Source organism: Cydia fagiglandana, chromosome 14 (assembly GCF_963556715.1).
Source record: "Cydia fagiglandana chromosome 14, ilCydFagi1.1, whole genome shotgun sequence".
Taxonomy (NCBI): domain Eukaryota; kingdom Metazoa; phylum Arthropoda; class Insecta; order Lepidoptera; family Tortricidae; genus Cydia; species Cydia fagiglandana.
This window is the reverse complement of record NC_085945.1, coordinates 11,055,681-11,075,912: the sequence shown is the minus strand read 5'-3', so window position 1 is coordinate 11,075,912 and position 20,232 is coordinate 11,055,681. Positions and strand designations below refer to the sequence as shown.

At 35.5% G+C, this 20,232-nt stretch overlaps 1 protein-coding gene across 1 annotated transcript in view; it reads left to right on the top strand.

The window, feature by feature from the left end:
- Window positions 1–14,088: 14,088 nt before the first annotated feature.
- Window positions 14,089–20,232, top strand: part of LOC134670781 (glutaredoxin domain-containing cysteine-rich protein CG31559-like) — a 163,578-nt gene continuing 157,434 nt past the window's right edge. Inside the window, exon 1 of the mRNA XM_063528596.1 lies at window positions 14,089–14,329. The gene's annotated coding sequence lies outside the window, so the exon portion shown is untranslated. The remainder of the gene's footprint in view (window positions 14,330–20,232) is intronic.

The window sequence follows — 20,232 nt, the reverse complement described above, 5'->3', positions numbered from 1 at the left end:
TGAGCTCAGTGAGCTGCAAAATTGCATACAGAAATTATGAATGAATTCATTGATTCATTCGCCATGAACATTTGCGGCTGATGGTACATCGGTCTTAGATTTGGCTAGTTTCGACTCCGTAGAGCGCTGTCCACACTGCCTACCTGTTATACGATTTTAGGTAAACTAAAATATCACAGTAAATGTAAATAAAAATATTTTGGCGACCAAGTAGTCACCTATTCCGTCGCTGTATTTATAACCACTGAAACGCTATTTATTTAACCCCTATGGAAATGTAAGTGAGCGTTGTTTAATAAAAAAGATCCCAAGCATTTTATTAGATTCAAAAATTTGTATAAATAATTTGTTCTAGCCAACTTAAATTTATTAGCAAAAAAACCGGTCAAGTGCGAGTCGGACTCGCGTTCCAAGGGTTCCGGACATAACTCCGACTCACGCTTGACTGCACATTTCTAATAGGTTTTCCTGTCATCTATAGGTAAAGTACTATTTTGTGTATTTTTTTCAAAAATTTAGACCCAGTAGTTTCAGAGATAAGGGGAAGGGGGGAGGGAATGGTCGCACAGATAGACGCACGTGTGATCCTATAAAGGTTCCGTTTTTTCCTTTTGAGGTACGGAACCCTAATTAGGTTTTTTTAACTGCAGTTTCAAAGTAAGTAGTAAGTAAAAGAGCTAAGTATTAGCTTTAGAACAAACAATGCACAGATAAACTTTACCAGCAAAAACCTTAGGTAGTGCAACAATGACACAATTGCATTGAGATTTCCTCAGTTTCCACTGACTGTCATTGTTCTATTGAGGCATAACAATTTAATTATTTGATGGGAAAAGTTTAGAAAAAGAACAAATATTTATAGAGAAGGTAATAATATAATTGAGTCATATGTATTGTGAAAATTAATTGCCAGTCTAATACCTACTGCTTTAGAATATGATGAAATATAATGAAGTGTATAATTACGATTTCCATGTACCTACCAAAAACCGGGCAAGTGCGAGTCGGACTCGCGCACGAAGGGTTCCGTACCATAAAGCAAAAAAAACGGAAAAAAATGCAAAAAGAAAACGGTCACCCATCCAAGTAACCCATCAAAAATCACGTTTGCTGTATGGGAGCCCCACTTAAATCTTTATTTTATTCTGTTTTTAGTATTTGTTGTTATAGCGGCAACAGAAATAGTTACATCATCTGTAAAAATTTCAACTGTCTAGCTATCACGGTTCGTGAGATACAGCCTGGTGACAGACAGACGGACGGACGGACGGACAGCGAAGTCTTAGTAACAGGGTCCCGTTTTACCCTTTGGGTACGGAAAAAGTATGAGAAGTTTCCAAAATGTTTACCATTTGGTAATTTCGCATTTTACAGGACATCTGTAGACAGAATCTCTACAGTGGCATGAAAAATAAGTTTGGGGTTAGACTGGCACTAAAATCTTAAATAATTTTAGTAGTTATAAGAAACAAGTCGCAAGTAAGTGGCATAAAAGTAACAAAATCCAAAAACATTTGCAGGGTTTTAAATACTCGGACATTTTGCTATATTATTTAACATGTTTTATATTAAACACTTGTACCTATGCTATTATTGTTAGTGATAATTGTGTAATTGTTAGAGATATTGATGTTGTATGTACTAAGATAATATTTATTTAATTATTTACTCATGTTACTTTTGATTCATATCTTCAAAGTTTTATCTTAAATATTCTAGTCATTGTTTATGCTGACCAAATACTATTTAAATAATGGCTTTAAATAATGTTATTTTGTCTGTGATTTATTTATCTATGTCTTTCTTTTAATATAAGGCCTACTTAGTATGAAATTAGTGTAAGTACCTAGTTTACTCGCAAGCCTAATTTATTACCATTATGTGTAGGAAATTATTGTGTAGTTTTCGTTGTTTCTTTTTAAATAAAGTTTAAATACACGTATCTAATTTATTGTTTCATTAAAACCTATGAACAGTGGCGTTCAAAACTGCATGGAAAAGCCTTAATATTACGGTTGATACATCTCCATGCACTTATGAACGCCAGTGTATCTAAACATTGTTTTGATATACGTAGTTATACGTACATGGGCTACGGCGGCTGGTTACCATCAGGTGAACCGGGATGAATGATGTTTATGAACTTGACCACACAAAAAGCTGAAGTTGTTATTAATTTCTTTTACTAATACCACTGTAATTATATCACGCGTATTCGGGAAACGAGATAATCGCAAGATCTAGAAACGATATAGAGATCAACTAGATTTACATTAGATATCGACTAGATGTGACTTGGATATCTAAGTCATAACTTGTCGAAATCGTTCAAGAGGACCTCCAGAATCGCGGAAACGTCAAATTTGACATATCTATCTTGTCGAAATCATTCAAGAGGACCTCCAGAATCGCGGAAACGTCAAATTTGATATATCTATCTAACAAATATCTTTTAATTATCCATATCGTAACTTGTTGACGTTTAGTAGAGTCCTATTTCATTTTCCGAATCGAGCCGTAAATCTTGTTTGTAAATAAACGATCTTTAAGAAAAGCTGAATTCCTCAAATTTAAGCAAGTCAGGGGACGAGTTCTATGCATGTTCTGACGATGCCACCATTGTTACTAAGCTAATCTAAAGCTAAGAGTACAGTCGCCATCAGATATATCGGAGCGGCCAAGGTGCTCACAAATATCTGAACACGTCTCTATTGTCAGGGCGTTAGAGTGCGTGTACAGATATTATGAACACCTTGGCCGCTCCGATATACCTGATGGTGACTGTATCTAAGTAACAAAGTTATCACCACTCCGCTGCACCAAAAATGCTATAAAATGTACGATGTCTGATCATTACCGAACCTTCAGTAGGTGCCTACATGAGCTTAACTTGCAGTAGACCGTATTAACCCTTTATAAGGCATAAGGGTGTCAGGAATTATGCAAAATTGAACCCTATCACTTTGAAATAAAGTTCAAAATCAGGTGGGAAATAGCCTTATAAAGGCTTAATGACTATTATGAAAGCAATACAAAACAATCTGTGAAGGCTCATATCGTAGCCGCCGTCATCAGTCATTGTCCCAGCGATAGCATCTCTATTCAAACCGGCGTATAAATGTATCACACGTTTTAGTAGGCTAGGAGTCAGTTACAGAAAACGGTTGCAGTCAGATATTAACTTCTCCGAGTCGTTATAGTCAGACCGTAAAAAGTCTGCAGCGATTTTGATAGCTCACGCAGTGTAAATGTCATTTTAAACGTCAAACTTGTATGAAATTATGACGTATACATAACACTTACACTGCGTGGGCTATCAAATCCGCTGCAGACTTTTATTGGTGCGACTATAGAATATCAGGGGACTACAACAATTTCACTTTTATGAACATATAAGATTCGTGCTCTTGATAGCTCTACAGCATTCGTGTGAGCAATAAAATATTACATTTGAGCTCGACGACAAGAAATTTCGAAAAACCCAGGATTTTCTTTTGAAATTGCCATTTATACTGTTGTAATTAAAAAAAAAAACAAATTACCAATATGTAATTAAATAATATTTCAAATTCAAATTGTTCTTCAAAGTTCTAGCTCATTATGTAATACGGGCAACCACTGGGGCTGCAACACAGTGTAAACTAACGCAGTCTCCAGGGCTCCAACTTCATATAAATCATGTATGTGTTTTGATCAATAAAGACTTATTTATTATTATTATTATTATTCATGAAATCTTTTTTTTTATAGTCATAGTCATTATATCAAATCGTTTTTATTTGTTTAACCTCTCCTAAGCCGTAACATAGATCCGTGCAGCAGGCATTGAATTCAAATTATTTTCAATTCAATTAGAGCAATAACTAACAACGCTGATGCATGATCCAGTACATGAAAGCTGTTAAAAACAGTCACTTTGTCATACTAAGTTTTAAGAAGTTACAAAGTAGGACGACCGGTCTGGCCTAGTGGGTAGTTACCCTGCCTGCGAAGCCGATGGTCCTGGGTTCGAATCCCAGTAAGGGCATTTATTTGTATGGTGATACAGATATTTGTTCCTGAGTCATGGGTGTTTTCTATGTATTTAAGTATTTGTATATTAGTTATATATATCGTTGTCTGAGTACCCACAACACCAGCCTTCTTGAGCTTACTGTGGGACTTAGTCAATCTGTGTAAGAATGTCCTATAAATAAAAAAAAAATCTAATTCTCGAGCATATTTCTTTGGTTCCGTAACCGTATGGTTCATGATAAACAACAGCATTAGTATTCCGCAAGCGACTCAAGGTCTATATCTATAACAGCATATTGTTAACCTGATTGTAGTGTTTTATGGTTTCAAATTGTGTGAAATATATTACGGGAAACTTGTACAGAGAAAACGCCACTTATGACCTGGGATATCTATAAAAAGAAAAAAAAATCCACCAAAGATTGATTTGCCGCTAAATTATATACCTATTTTTAGATCAATTTATCAAAATGAGATCATCATTAGCAATCTCATATTAGACATGGTCTTTTTTTTAATGTCAGGCTATAATCCTAGAGGTCATAATATACATAATGTATTTTGTTAAAAGCCGTTTAGTGCATTACCTAATTAATCACTTCTCGATGATTTTAAAATAAACAAACACTTTACGATTTAGAAGTACCTACGTCGCTGCTGCCAGATTAGGTTTCGTATAAACGAGAACGGAGTTGTTTTTTTAGGGTTCCGTACCCAAAGGGTAAAACGGGACCCTATTACTAAGACTTCGCTGTCCGTCCGTCCGTCTGTCTGTCACCAGGCTGTATCTCACGAACCGTGATAGCTAGACAGTTGAAATTTTCACAGATGATGTATTTCTGTTGCCGCTATAACAACAAATACTAAAAACAGAATAAAATAAAGATTTAAATGGGGCTCCCATACAACAAACGTGATTTTTGACCAAAGTTAAGCAACGTCGGGAGTGGTCAGTACTTGGATGGGTGACCGTTTTTTTTTTTGCTTTTTTTTGTTGTTTTTTTTTTAATTATGGTACGGAACCGTTCGTGCGCGAGTCCGACTCGCACTTGCCCGGTTTTTTTTACTTTAGATTCAGCCATTTGTATAGCGAGACCGTAAAAAGTCTGCAGCGATTTTGATAGCCCACGCAGTGCAAATGTCATTTTAAACGTCAAACTTCTATCAAATTATGACGTATAAATAACCCTTACGCTGCGTGGGCTATCAAATCCACTGCAGACTTTTATTGGTGCGACTATAGGCTTATCAATCTTACCATACTTATATGTTTTCATTTATTTACATTAGAATATGTTTCTCCCTCTAAAAGTAACGGAAAAGTACCCATGATATTTGCGTGCATAAACTTTGAATAACATATCATGACTTCGAACTTTGGACGCGCGACGTTCCCAATTTGATCACATTTTTTTTCACTCTACTATTCTTATAATAATTAAAAAATCGGAAAAAGTCACCCGAAGGGGCATGGTTATGCCTATCAAATTGTATAAAAATATTATCCATAATGTCAATATCCAGAGAAGAAATGGAAACTTCGCTTGTATGGAAAATCGCTCGTTCAGTCCTCTCAAGCATTTGGCTACCTGTACCTACCATGAGATATCGTCGTCTAAATCGTTGGTGTATTCGCCGCGCCGGGACCGGTCGCGGCCGTTGGAGGTCGTTTGGTGGCATTCCATGTCATTGATTATTTTTAGGCATGTGTTTTTGAGATTGGAGAGCGATGGCGAAAACATATCAGTATTTTAGTGAGAGGTTTAAAAATGGAAAACGTTAACAGAGAGGCCCTCTATTAAAATCTGTCTCAATAAAAAAAAGACATTAAAAAGATGATGTCACTGCAAGATTGGGTGCACAGGTGTCAGAAATGTTGGTGTTAGTGACATCTCTAAATTAAAAGTCTGTAAATTAAAGTCGTTTTAGTCCCTCCCTCCTCGCGTCGGTTTCCTCAATGCTGAGGGTCGTGACCATCTCGTCGAAATAGTTTTGTGTAAATTAAAGTCGTTTTAGTAGTTGTAGTTAAAATAGTTAAGTGTCTGCATGTTACTAGGTTTACATTTTAATACCACTTATGTTCTCGGTGAGATATGTTTAAGGAAACAGCATAATCTGTATTGTACTAGTTACGTATATTCTATCCACATTGTTCTTCACTTGCATGCTTCTGTTCTATCTCCTTGTAATAAAATAAATAAATAAATAAATCTGTTTGGGGGTGACTAAAGGTGACATTCGGATGTCTCATTTCAATTCCAGCTGCATTACTGTTGCTACATTGCGCTCGCGTTGATTCCGCCGCTTATCTGTTAATTATGTTGATAATATGAAGGATAGATGGAAGGCCATAATCGCGAAAATAATACAGCGGCGAACGTCACTCATTCTGTCAAGGAAATTGACGGATAGGTACAGCAACGGTGAGGTTAACACGGCGGGGCGCAACAGCAGGCGTGCTGGCTCACTCCGCGATTTCGTCGGTTTGGGGAAAGCCATAAGCCGCACGTGGCGCTGTCTCCACCTAGCGGCTATATCTGTGCTGATCGTAACAGACGCGTTTTGTTAGAGAGCGAGTCTTCTGTACCTAGTACATACATACATACTATTATTTATTCTGTGGCAACAATAAAAGCAGCTATAGTTGACATCCGAATAAGTAGGTACTCAAGGAAATTGTCGATGTCGCTTATGGATGTCTGCATTATAATGGATTTATTTTAAAAACTGCTTAAACACGTTTAATTGAAAATAAAAAGAAGGAAAATTTTCGCTGTGTCATTACCTATATCTAGATCTTATAACATTTAGATACCTAGTCTAACTTTTAAATAATGTATCCACAGAGTGACCTCCTAAGTTCAAGCTCGACTTTAAAAAACCGGCCAAGTAGCCACGTCAAATTAAGCCGAATTTGGGCAAGCTGCGGAAATAATTCGTGTAGTTTTGAAAATTGGTACAGGCATACCTTGTGGTGTCTAGATAAACATACTAAAAGTCCTCGAGGGTAGGGGGTGTGCTGGGGGTGTAGAGGGGGGTTGAAGGTACCTTTTTTCATATTTTTGCTCATATCTCGAAAATGTGTACGAATTGCATTATAATTACTTCGGACCAAAGTTTTAACATAAAATTTACTACAAATTTGGTTATGTTTATTTTTACTCTGCGATCAATACTTTAGGAGCTACAGGCTGTTAAAGTTAAATAAGAGATAAAAAATAGACGGTTTAAAAAAACGTCGTATTTTCATAATTGTTCATCAAAAATAAAAATTTTAATTGAGAATAAGCAAGCTAAATGACCTGCTGATAAAATATAAAAAAACCGGCCAAGAGCATGTCGGGTCATGCTCAGTGTAGGGTTCCGTAGTTACCCGTCCGTCAAAATAGACTATTTGCAAAAACTCAAAAACTGCTTAATCGATTAGGTTCGCTATATTTTTCTCTGAAACCCCACCCCACACTATAGGGTGGAAGCGAAAAAAAATTTCATCCCCTTTTTAATGTACGGCAGCCACCCTAAAAAAATATTTTTTCTAATTTATATTTTACAACTTTGTCAGCGTAACTGATTTATATATTCGTGTCAAATTTAAACATGAAAACTAGATTTTTTTTTTTTATAGTGGTTGCCCTACATTAAAGTGGGGATGAAATTTTTTTTCACTTCCACCCTATAGTGTGGGGTGTCGTTGGATAGGTCTTTTAAAACGAATAAGGGTCTTCAAGTACCATTTTTTGATCAACTTAATATTTTCGGAAATAATCGATCTGAAAGAAAAAAAGTTGTGATTTACCCCTTAGTTACCCTAACTTTTGAACCGTGGGTCCAAAAAATATGAAAAAAATCGTGAAAATATAACTTAGTAAATACTTTCAAGGAAAAATATAGCGAACCTAATCGGTACAGCTGTTTTTGAGTTATGGCAAATAGTCTATTTTGACAGACGGGTAACTACGGAACCCTACACTGAGCATGGCCCGACATGCATCTTCTTCTTCCTTGCGTTATCCCGGCATTCTGCCACGGCTCATGGGAGCCTGGGGTCCGCTTGACAACTAATCCCATGATTTGACGTAGGCACTAGTTTTACGAAAGCGACTGCCATCTGACCTTCCAACCCAGAGGGTAAACTAGGCCTTATTGGGATTAGTCCGGTTTCCTCACGATGTTTCCCTTCACCGAAAAGCGACTGGCAAATATCAAATGATATTTCGTACATAAGTTCCGAAAAACTCATTGGTACGAGCCGGGGTTTGAACCCGCGACCTCCAGATTGCAAGTCGCACGCTCTTACCGCTAGATGGCCCGACATGCATATGGCCTATTTTTTTATATTTTATCAGCAGGTTGCTTAGCTTGCTTACTCTAAGCTAATTTTTTTATTTGTGATGAACAATTACAAAAAAACGACGTTTTCTTAAACCGTCTATTTTTTATTACTTATTTAACTTTAACAGCCTGTAGCCCCTAAAGTATTGATCGCAGAGTAAAAATAAACATAACCAAATTTGTAGTAAATTTTATGTTAAAACTTTTGTCTTAAGTAATTATAATGCTATTCGTACAGATATTCGAGATATGAGCAAAAATATGAAAAAAAGTACCTTCAACCCCCCTCTACACCCCCAGCACACCCCCTACCCTCGAGGACTTTTAGTATGTTTATCTGGACACCACAAGGTATACCTGTACCAATTTTCAAAACTACACGAATTATTTCCGCAGATTTTTCTAATTTGCTTAGGCTAAAGTGCGAGTCAGACACAAGCAAGTAGGATTTGCACACAATTTTTAGAGTTCCGAACCCATAGGGTAAAAACGGGACCCTCTATTACTAAGACTCCACTGTCCATCTGTCCGTCTGTCTGTCCGTCGTGTCTGTATTGTACAGAGTAAATTATATAAACAAGCCAAGTTTATAAATTTAAATAGATGGTAAAGTTATAAGTTTATCGTTCCACGGTAGCATCTTACACTTATATTTTTGTTTTTAATTTTAGATACGTCATTGACGTCCTTATAGCAGAAATAAATTATCTGGTAAATTTCCATTATCTAATTATATCACGTGAGATACGGTACGAGGTAAAATGGACGGACATACGGATAGCGGAAACTTAGTAGGTACATAATATGAACCCTAAAAATATACAAAGCCACACAGGTAACATGTCCACAAAAGGATGTTTTGCCAACTTGTCCGACAACTTTTTCAAAGGTTTTTTGCCACATACAATCATAATAGCTATACCTTAACATAAGTAGCTGCTACAGCAATATAACTCTTAACGACTTTACTTAAAGTCTGTATAAGAATTGTATTATAGCTATAGGTATTTATTGCTAATAGCGGAGTCAGTTATGAAGTTGACCCAAAAATTTTTTATTAAGCTATGAGCTTCATCACATATGATCTTTGAGTAATTCTAAGCATTTCAAGCCTGGGAGGCAATAAGGGGAGGGGGGGTACAAAGATGGCCGCCACCCGTCATCATTCAAAAAAATCTGTTCTGGTCCTGGTGGCTACTAGGGCAAGTTTGGTATCATTTTCGTATAAACCGGAGACGTAGAATTCATTGCTGATATTTGTTTTTTTCAGCTTCATAGTAATTTTACAAGAAAAACGTAAAAAGATGAAAATTTAGGATGGAGATATTTGCTTTGAGAGCTAATAACTTTTGTATAGTGGCCAAAAATATCATATAAAAAATACTATAATAAAGCCTAGTTCATGCAGATTCTAAACATATACACGTTGAGTAATATCCTATTGCAAAAAGATGGTGAAAAAATTATTAAATGACCGCAGCACGGGTAGTTGGACTTTCGTTTATCTTGCGGACCGTCGTTTATCTTACAAAATGATGAGTACGAGTATCTACGTAGGTATGCTTACTTTGCTAGATTTTATGATGACGAATAAAATACTTTCATCCATACATAATTCATCATACAGACATAATTTTATGCACTTTAATTTTAATGTACTTGCAACGATTTGAGTGGGGCCTAGTGTTATTTGACCGGTGTTTTCTGTAAGGTGCAGGTAAGTACGTAGTTCCCCAGTTGGGGTCTGCTCGGATAGATCTGGAATGACATCCGCTGTGCTGTGCCCTACCACACAAAGCGAGATGACATTTACAGTGCCCATACCCCTCTTTTGAACGTAGTTTAAGGATATACCCGGGTCCAAAATTGGGTCCGAGAAATAACTGTTATAAATGAAATTATTCTAATAAAATAGCGCTCTTATTTTTGCTGATAATATTAAAACACTATTTATGAGGGAAATTGTACTACTTAGGAAGAGGCAAAATATTTATTTTCACGATAATTTTCATGCTATAACTCACTTTAAGTAATTTTATAGGTACTTACTTGTTGTTTTTAATAAATAACTTCAACCTGCACATAACATTCATTTGGATTTGATTTGGTTTGATTTTGTTTGATATTTTACATTTAATATTTGCTTCAGGTTGGTGTGGTGAAAAATTATGTGTTTCACTCGGCGGCAAATTTTGTTTAACCCTCGTTCTTGAAACCCTTACAACGCTCAAGATTCCATTTTTCAAACCACTCACTACGCTCGTGGTTCAATTTTGAAATCTCTCGCTTGATCGGGTATCAATATTAGCACGAGCGGTTAAACAACAACTTTGCCCCCTTGTAAAACAAATAACTATTATGCGGAGAGCTTACATTTAGAAATCATAACAGCTATGTATATTTGTCATACTAATATAGGTTATGCAAGTATGACTTGGTGACAAACCAACGAAGCCCCGCCTCGCGGGGCTTCTATTTTCTGCTCTGAGGGATAAAAGGTAACTAACGAACCTAACCTAACCCAACCTGAAATTGCGGTTGTACATGATCTTATTTGTTAAGCGAGCCGCCCTCCTCTTTAGACATGGGGATACCTGTGTGTATTTTTTTAACCTATACCAGAATTATGTCTGTGTACTGGAAACTGCGGACATTAAATATACAGAAAGCATTTTATTCGTCATTATAAAATCTAGCAAAGTAAGCATAGTTACCTACGTAGATACTCGTACTCGACCATTTTGTAAGATAAACGCCGCCTAGCGAGAGTCCAACTACCCGCGCTGCGGTCATTTAATTATTTTTTCACCATCTTTTTGCAGTAGGATATTACTAAACATGTATATGTTTAGAAGCTGCATGAATTGCGCTTTATTATAGTATTTTTTGTATGATACTTTTGGCCACTATACAAAAGTTATTAGCTCTCAAAGCAAAAACCTCCATCCCAAATTTTTATCTTTTTACGTTTTTCTTGGAAAATACTATGAAACTGAAAAAAACAAATATCAGCAATGAATTCCACGTCTTCGGTTTATACGAAAATGATACCAAACTTGCCCTAGTAGCCATCAAGACCAGAACAGATGTTTTTGTATGATGACGGGTGGCGGCCATCTTTGTACTCCGCCCTCCTCGACCAGACGCACGCTTCTTATCGCCTCCGAGGCTAGAAATGCTTAGAATTACTTAGAGATCATATGTGATGAAGCTCATAGCTTAATAAAAAAATTTTGGGTCATATATGGCAGCGATCCGTAACTGACTCCAGTATAACGGATTCTGCAAGACGCGTGCCCAATATCTCGGCACCAAAAACATTCAAAGATTCGTTTCTATGTTAGTGTTCTGTTTACATTACGGGCTGCTTATAAACCAAATGATATTACTAACTGGTGTGCCCATATTGCCGCGCAATGTATAGGATGCTATACTTTATTTTCGATTTTAACTTGTTTTCATATTACAGTATGCTTAGTTTGATGTTTCAGATGACATCATTGCTTTTGGAAATACACATGTTTATCTTACACTTAGGTATTTTACATGGGTGTGTTTATTTATTTATTGATATTTACACCGTGTACGGCCTTTGGGGCTAAATTATTTACAGAAATAAGTGTTAGTGTCCCTCGCTACGCTAAGTTATATTGATGCTCTTATGTTTATCTAAGTAGCATGTTAAGTAACTAATAGTAAGTACTTAAGTGGTAACCAATACAAGTAGTTTCGATGTGGCATTTTGCTAATACCAGGCGTGGCTCACTCCGCGATTTCGTCGCTTTGCTACAGGTAGCTATAAATACAACCGTTCCACCCCAATTTTGGGGAAAGCCATAAGCCGCGCGTGGCGCTGTCGCCACCTAGCGGTCATATCTGTGCTGATCGTAACACACGCTTTTTGTTAGAGAGTGAGTCTTCTGTACCTAGTACTATTATTTATTCTGTGCTAATACGTATAGTGTGTTACTTATGCAAAAAAGGTAAGTATTTCGACTAAAGTAATGACAAAACTTAATCTTAAATATGTAGGTACGCCTTAATAAATTGTATTTCTGTCAGATTTCTCACACAAGATGAAATTTTTATTTTTATTTCGTTACTTCAGATACCTACCATTTCTTTTTTTAATGGACGTGTTTTAAACAATCCTATGAAAATCGGGTAAAGTGTTGGTAAAGTCGTAGTTTTAATTTCCTAATATTATACAATTGGGATAAGGATTGCCCTAGAATAACTTTACTATGTATAGGTCATCATCATCATCTCAGCCATAAGACGTCCACTGCTGAACATAGGCCTCCCCCTTGGACCTCTATACGTGCCGGTTATGCATAGGTATATAGGTATAATTATCATGTATATGTAGGTAAGTGTGGCACATATTTAAACTAACACAAAAACACAGTTTCCTATCGTATTTTATTACATTATATTGCTTAAGACAATTCATAGCGATAGCTATAGCATTGCATACAGTTTTTAAGCAATAATTGGTAATTACTAGGCATTGGAGGTACCTATGTTATTGCAACATTTAGATTAGGTAACACATAAAAAGTTACCAAATCATATGTAGGTCATTGTTATAATGTACCTAATGATAAAGTTTTTCTTGCTTATTATTAAGTATATAGTAGTAATCAATAATGTTTTTTTCTTAAAGCCTAATCACGAAAAATGCCTCAATGTCCAAATGCATGCTAACTGCCATATTTATAAAACTGTGAGCAAATATTAGTACTTATTCAAGAATTAAAGTATGAATGTGTTTTATTGTGTTGAAAGTACCTATAACCTACCTAAGTACATACATATACTTATAAAAATAAACATACAGTTTTAGAACTAATAAAAATCATTTATTTACATACAAGATATATATACAGTGGTACTACTAAACGAAATTAATAGCTACCTAGCTTAAATCTAGAATAGGCCCTTGAGGCATTATACCAAGGATGCTGGCGGCATTTCCTCACTGTATAGCAATGCTGATACGTTGTGCGAGGTAGCCGCCAGCTCTTCGGTCACCAGTTATTACTTATTAGTAATCGTATATAATTTAATTACATAAGTAAAGCCTTTAAGAAAAATCACGAAATGACCATTTGAATTAAAGTAATGATACATAATTATGTAGGTAAAAACGTAGGTATATAAACGTAAGTAGGTATACGTATATTATATAAAAAATACGGAATTAAAAATAAACCCACGTATTCGAAGGAATACCTACTAGTATCATGTCTCGTACCCTACAACTCCATACATACAGATTAATCTATTAGAAACAATAATTTTTTTACGTCTAGGTATTTATTTATAAGTATAACACATAATAATATGTATGATCCGATATAAGTTAATAAAAAAAGAAATAAGTTATTAAATTTCTCTTGTCACCTACATTTAATATGAAATAATTTAAGACACATATCTACTTTAACATTTTCCCTCACAATTTTTGACTAAAATACCATTGTGGAATTTCAACTGTTGAAAATAAACCTAGAAATTAAAACAAGTTGGTGCAAAAAAGCACTCGTGCGCATGTGAAGGCGACCGAGGTGGCAATGCGTTTAGCTCTACCGGCACAATGACTTAAACTCCACTTTCTAATAACCTGAAATCAATCATAACTACTGTACCTTAAGGTTTATTTTTAAGTGGCAGATGCCGAATTAACTTGACAGTGTGAATGGAGTCTCATCGACTACCAGTCATTTGAGATTTTGAGAAACCACCTCAGTCCGCGTCAAGCACTTGTCGCCGCTCCACGTACGTCACGCTATTGGATAATTTGAAATTCGAACGCTCCAATCGACCGGCCAATCGCGTTCGAACTGACGTTTGATTTCTTTTTCGCGCAGTGTCCGTTACTTGTGGCCAGTGTTTACCGCCTTTAGGGCGGCAGATTTTTTTTATTTGTGACATTGACTAAAACAGTGGCAACATTAAGGTCGGATTTTCTCACGTTACGGTAAGTTTTGTAAATTTTAATGTTAATTAGACGTATCTTTTGTTTATATCTTTAGTGTAACGGCGTTTTGTGTGTCATTGTTGTCATTTCTTATTTGAGTTGCAGAAATACCTATAGTGAGGTAGTTGGCAATAGTGGCTTTTGTACCCACTTTGGAAACTAACTAAATTGTTCAATTTAGCGCTATTATAGATATAATGATCAGTTATTAACTAGGTAGTACAATGAATAGTTATAGTGACTTTTTTATCGGTATCTAACTAGTATTTATGCATGTGAACAATAGAGAATAATTATGAAGGTAGTTTGGTATACTCTCATATTAAATATTTATCTTCCTACCTACGTTGTTATCGTTAAGTATACATATAGTTAAGTATATGTACATACATACTTACCTTTTACTAATATTTGTAGGAAAAAAATATGGAAGTAAGTAGAAAAATGTATATAGTCCTGGGGCCCATTTCTCGAACGATATTAGACTAATATTATTAGTTCACGAACTGTCAAATCGTATGGGTTGCCATGGAAACACACTAATAATATTAGACTAATACCGTTCGAGAAATGGGCCCCAGGGTAGAAGAAATGAATGGGCTCCGTTAGTCAAACAGACCTTAGCTAACTACTGCGTATGAAACTAGTTAAGTATGTGCTTCGATTTGAACCATTTTGCCTAGGCCGCGACAGCGAAAATCTATTTAGATACGCTTTTAGTGGTCTGTTTATGTTGTGATGTCCATATAGTATTACAACAAGTAAGAATCATACATTAGACGTCAGGGAATGAGCTTTTAACGACATTGGAGTTGTATAATACGTCCATAGGCTGCAGTAGCCGCTTACCACCAGGTGGAACGCGAGCTGGTTTGCCATCGTCGTTGTAGAGAACAGGAAAATAAAATAACACGGAGCAAAATAAGATGTCATAATAATTTAAAATTTAGTAAGACATTTTTCCATCCTGTATAATGGTATTTTAAAGGTAGGTATGTAAATGCACCACGATGATCGCATAATATATGGACCGTTTTAATGTCAAAATACCAACAGGTAGGTTGATATTTTGATATTCATATTTTACCTGTTTCCTTCTCTTAAGCAGTCATCGCCTTGAATCCGAATATTTGCAAAGGGTTAACAATTTTGCTATAGGTACCTATTTGCAAGCGTTTACAGTTTACAGTAGGTATAGATACGGTATCCACTTACTATGACTTTTTGACCCTTCTGGAAATGGTATTCTGATTTTATAATATTTTAAGGTTTTGATTATGGTAGCTTGCGCTGAGGGCCCACCGCGAACCACGTTGCCTCCCTGTCACACTTATGTACGAATTTCCATGTCCGACAGAGAGGATTGATTTTTGCGTCTCAAAATGCAATATTATAAATAGGAAATAGATACAAGTCATGTTACACCTTAGCCTGACCAGGCGTGGCTCACTCCGCGATTTCGTCGCTTTGCTACAGGTAGCTAAAAGTACATCCGTTCCACACCAATTTTGGTGGCTAGCCATAAGCTGCGCGTGGCGCTATCGCCACCTAGCTAGCGGCCATATCTGGGCATTTCCATTTAAAGTTGTACCATGACTCACTTGACGAGTTGAAAATATAATTTGGATTATTTGGTACTTTTTTATGTGATTCTAGGAGTAAATATACTCTAGTTTACGAAACACAAAAGAGAATCGTTATATTTTTAGCATAAACCAGTTAAAATTAATATTTAATAGGATGAGGGAGGTTTTTTGCGGTCCGTTTGGTTACAAATGGTTATTGTAATAGTCAATAAAAGACATACTTGAAGCAAATATTTTTATGTTTAAAGCATAATAATGTTAATAAACAACCTAAAAACAATCATCATTGACCAATTTAGAACAAACATTTTTCATAAAAGGAAATTTTAGGTGGTTTGGTTACGAGGTGGCCCCAAATCGTACGATATTTTTAGGTTTATTAAATAGTTATTGGCATTACTGCCATGTGACGAATAACAATAATTAGAATTACCAAAACTAAAGATTATTGTCAAAAAAATTAAATATTTTAGCTTATAAACTTTGAATAAACAATAAAAAATACTTCTGAAATCAAGGGGACATTTCCAAATGGACACCCATGTACCTTAATGGACAAAGTAAAGACAAGATCACAATAATCAAAAATTTACACAAATACTCAGTGATTAAAAAAAAGACTACAAAATATGTACCAAAATCAGTAGATAAGGTATTAAACATAAGAAACTCAATATTACTTAATAAAATATGACTTATTAATTGCATATGAATTAAATAAATATAGACAAAGTCACGGTAAAAACTATACATACTCAATGTGCGTGCGACTTTATCGTGTCCGTTTGGTTACATTTTTCTAGTCCGGCTATATGTTACTCTTCAAATTGTAACCAAAAGGACGTAACGATTTGTCTGATCCAGAATTAAATCTATTCAAAATAATACAAAACTAACCGCAATGTTCAACTTATGTGCTTGATAAATAACTATATGAAACATGGTTTTATTTAATATTAACAGTGTTTTAGTTACTTAAGGTTCAAGCTGCATAAACAGGTGAACAAAACGGACAAAACATTGAGTAAAATTACCGGTCACACACCAGCCCGCCTTGGAGGTTGCGAATTGACTGTTATAAATCAAATTTGACGTTTAAACAAGCTTTATGTATGGTCACAGGGTTTCCAGGATGAAAAAAAACCTAAAATGTTGGTAAAAAGTATTTCGCTAAGTAGCGAAAACTGCGTAACCAACCTGGACTATGTCCGTTTCACCATTTCGCGGGGACAACGTTTTTATCGAAATTAAACCCTATTATTGGTGTTTTTAAAGCTCTTTTTCATCAATAACACATTTTTCAACATTTAAACTATGCCAGGAATGCATTACTTGGTGTTGCCTTCATAGAAAAAATATGTGTAAAAGTCCATCAAAAATTGAAGTCGGTGAAGGGGACAGTACTACAGAGTGATTTTATCATATCTAAAAGCCTGATTTTAAGTAAGAAAAAAGTGATTTATTGTGCATTAAACTTAATAAATGATGTGTCTTTATAATATATTTCAATAAAAAACATCATTTGCCTAGTTAAAAAATTCGTCTTAAGAGTAAAACGCAAAAAATGTAAGGGGACATGCGAAAAACTCGAGGGTACAACTTTAAATGGAAATGCCCATCTGCCCTGCTCGTAACAGATGCGTTTTGTTAGAGAATGAGTCTTCTGTACCTAGTACTATTATTTATTCTGTGGCCTGACTTAGCTATAATTACATTCTCCTTGTCACTCAATAAGCGGCGACTCGAGAAAATTATGGCAATTAAAAGCACAATCATAGCTATGTTCATGTACAACATTGACCATAGGTGTACCTTAAGGCTTTGAAATAAGGTTTTAATTGTATTAACGGCGACAGAGTCAAGGAAAAATAAGATAAATACTGTATCCGGCAACACTTGTTCTCTGCACGTGATCTGAGGTCATCTTTGATGTGAAATCATCAGAAGCTTTGTTTACATCCTATAAGATATATGATGATATGATGTGATATCACGATTAGTATTGTTTTCGAGCTCCCAATATTTCGACGCAGTTACATGCATCTTGTTCAAGGGTTATGGCTTCATTACACGATGTGCCAACGCCAGCCACTCCAAGGGACGCAGCCACGCGGTAGAATGAGATTGCAATATCACTTGCTCCCTCTAACGGATAAATGCGTCCCTTGGAATGGCCGGCGTTGGCCCATCGTGTAGAGGAGCCATTACGGGTTAAATATCAGGAGCTCGAAAACAATACAAAAGGTAATCACGGTTCATATCCCCGTCGATATAAGTCTAGTGAAACTAACCGTGAATCATTCAAAGCTGTTACGATTAGGTACTTTTTAAAGTTACTAGTTAAAATTAGAAATAAGCATAATATACGTGATAAATATCAAAACCAATGTTGTTTTTGGTTTTACGCGAATCTACCATTTATGAATAAATATATCCCTCAGAACTGCGTCATTTATTTATATTAGTATTCACACGTAAATAAAGATAAACGATTTAGTTTTAGGTAGCAATGTACAAATTGCAGAACATTCCCAAAAAGCGGAAACGTTCTCGAGAATGTTCTCAGAACATTCCTGCAACATGGAAATTATTGTTTAAACAAGAGAATATACTTGAAATAAAGTTTAAATAGGCATAACTTAAAACTAAATGTTATTATGCATATATTATTGTCTATTACAGTTAGCTATTTTGTTGATGTGATAAGTTTACCAATAAGTTGCTTAAATTCTCACTGTATTTCAGAGAACATTTCGACTTTCGACAATTTTTTCCAAAATTTTTTTTTTGTTTCATTAGAATCTAGAGGCCTCTGTCTCCCGCCATGCCAAATCTCAGCGCGCTCGGACCAACTTGAAAAAATTAAAAAAAAAGTCGGCCATTTTGTTTTTTTTTAATGCACTTTATTTTGTCTCGGGGCCCACTATGACATTTGGTCGAGCACCCCCCACCTATCACGCACCGTTTAAAAGTTGCCATACAAAATAAAAGTGGCCAGTTTTCCCGCAATTGTAGCATTATTCCAAAAAAAAAAATTTCATAGGTATCTAGGGGACCCCGAGATTCCGTGACCAAAATTTCAGCGCGCTAGGACAAAATTAAAAAAGTAAAAAAAAAGTCGGCCATATTGAAAAAAAATGGCGGCGTCAAAAACTGCCAGGGTCCGTCTATGACATTTGGTCGAGCACCCCCCACCTAAGTCTGACCGTTTGGCCGGGCCGTCATACATTTTTCTGACCGGAAGCGGGCGACCAAAAGTCGGAATTTTCTGGGGGTAAGGACTACACCTAAACTATCGTGAATATTCATGGTATAAACTACGATAAATAAATAAATTCTCGTTCTCGAGAACATTCTCAGAAGTTACCGAGAATTTCTCATGTGGAAAGTTTCGCAACTTTGGAAAGTTCTCGTGCGTGCATTGCTAGTTTTAGGCCATATATCATAATAAAGCGTATATTATACAAGAGACACCTATCGAAAATATATGTTTATAATATTTTGGAATTCTTTCTGATAAACATGATACATTTTTGCATAAGAAATCGGAGCAATATATCGCAAAATTACTAGGTATAAATATTAACTAAATTTATAACATCTTATGTGCAAAAACCTTTGGATTTAAGTAGTTACATTTTATCTTAAAAAAGGTGTTGTCATGCAATTTTTTATTTATTAATTATTTACTAGACTAGATCATACTAAGGAATACTACTATTACGCCCAGTATTTCTTAATAATTTACTAAAAAGAAAGTAAATAGGAAATAATAAACTATAATTATTTTGCAGTCAAGATGTATATAAACATAAACCTAGATTATTTGATCACCCGACTTATGTAGTAAATTTTGCAATCTTTCTCAATTATGGTTTCCTGTATTAGTAAGTTAATTATTTATTATGAAACATTTACTTGGATTTAATTTAGCTATCACAATCTGAGTCTTAAAGGAAACTATAATATGTTTATTTTCTAGATTACCTAATCAATTACCACGAAATAACGCGAACGGTCAAATCTTAAAACTTACCTACTACTTACTTACTCCTCTGGCGCAGTGACCCAAAGTGTGTCTTGGCCTCCAACACGACTGCTCGCCACTGATCCCGGTCCTGTGCCGTTTCTCGCCAGCAAATCTTAAAAAGCTTGTGAAAAATGTGTTGCACCTCCACAGAGCTATAAATTAAAAATGTCATCCCATTTTACACCATCTTATCTCAAACTGGTGAAAACGTCAAACGTATCAACCCACGATATCGTCTTTAAAAAGGTCAAAAATATATGGAAGTTAACTGTAACTTAAGTCACTTT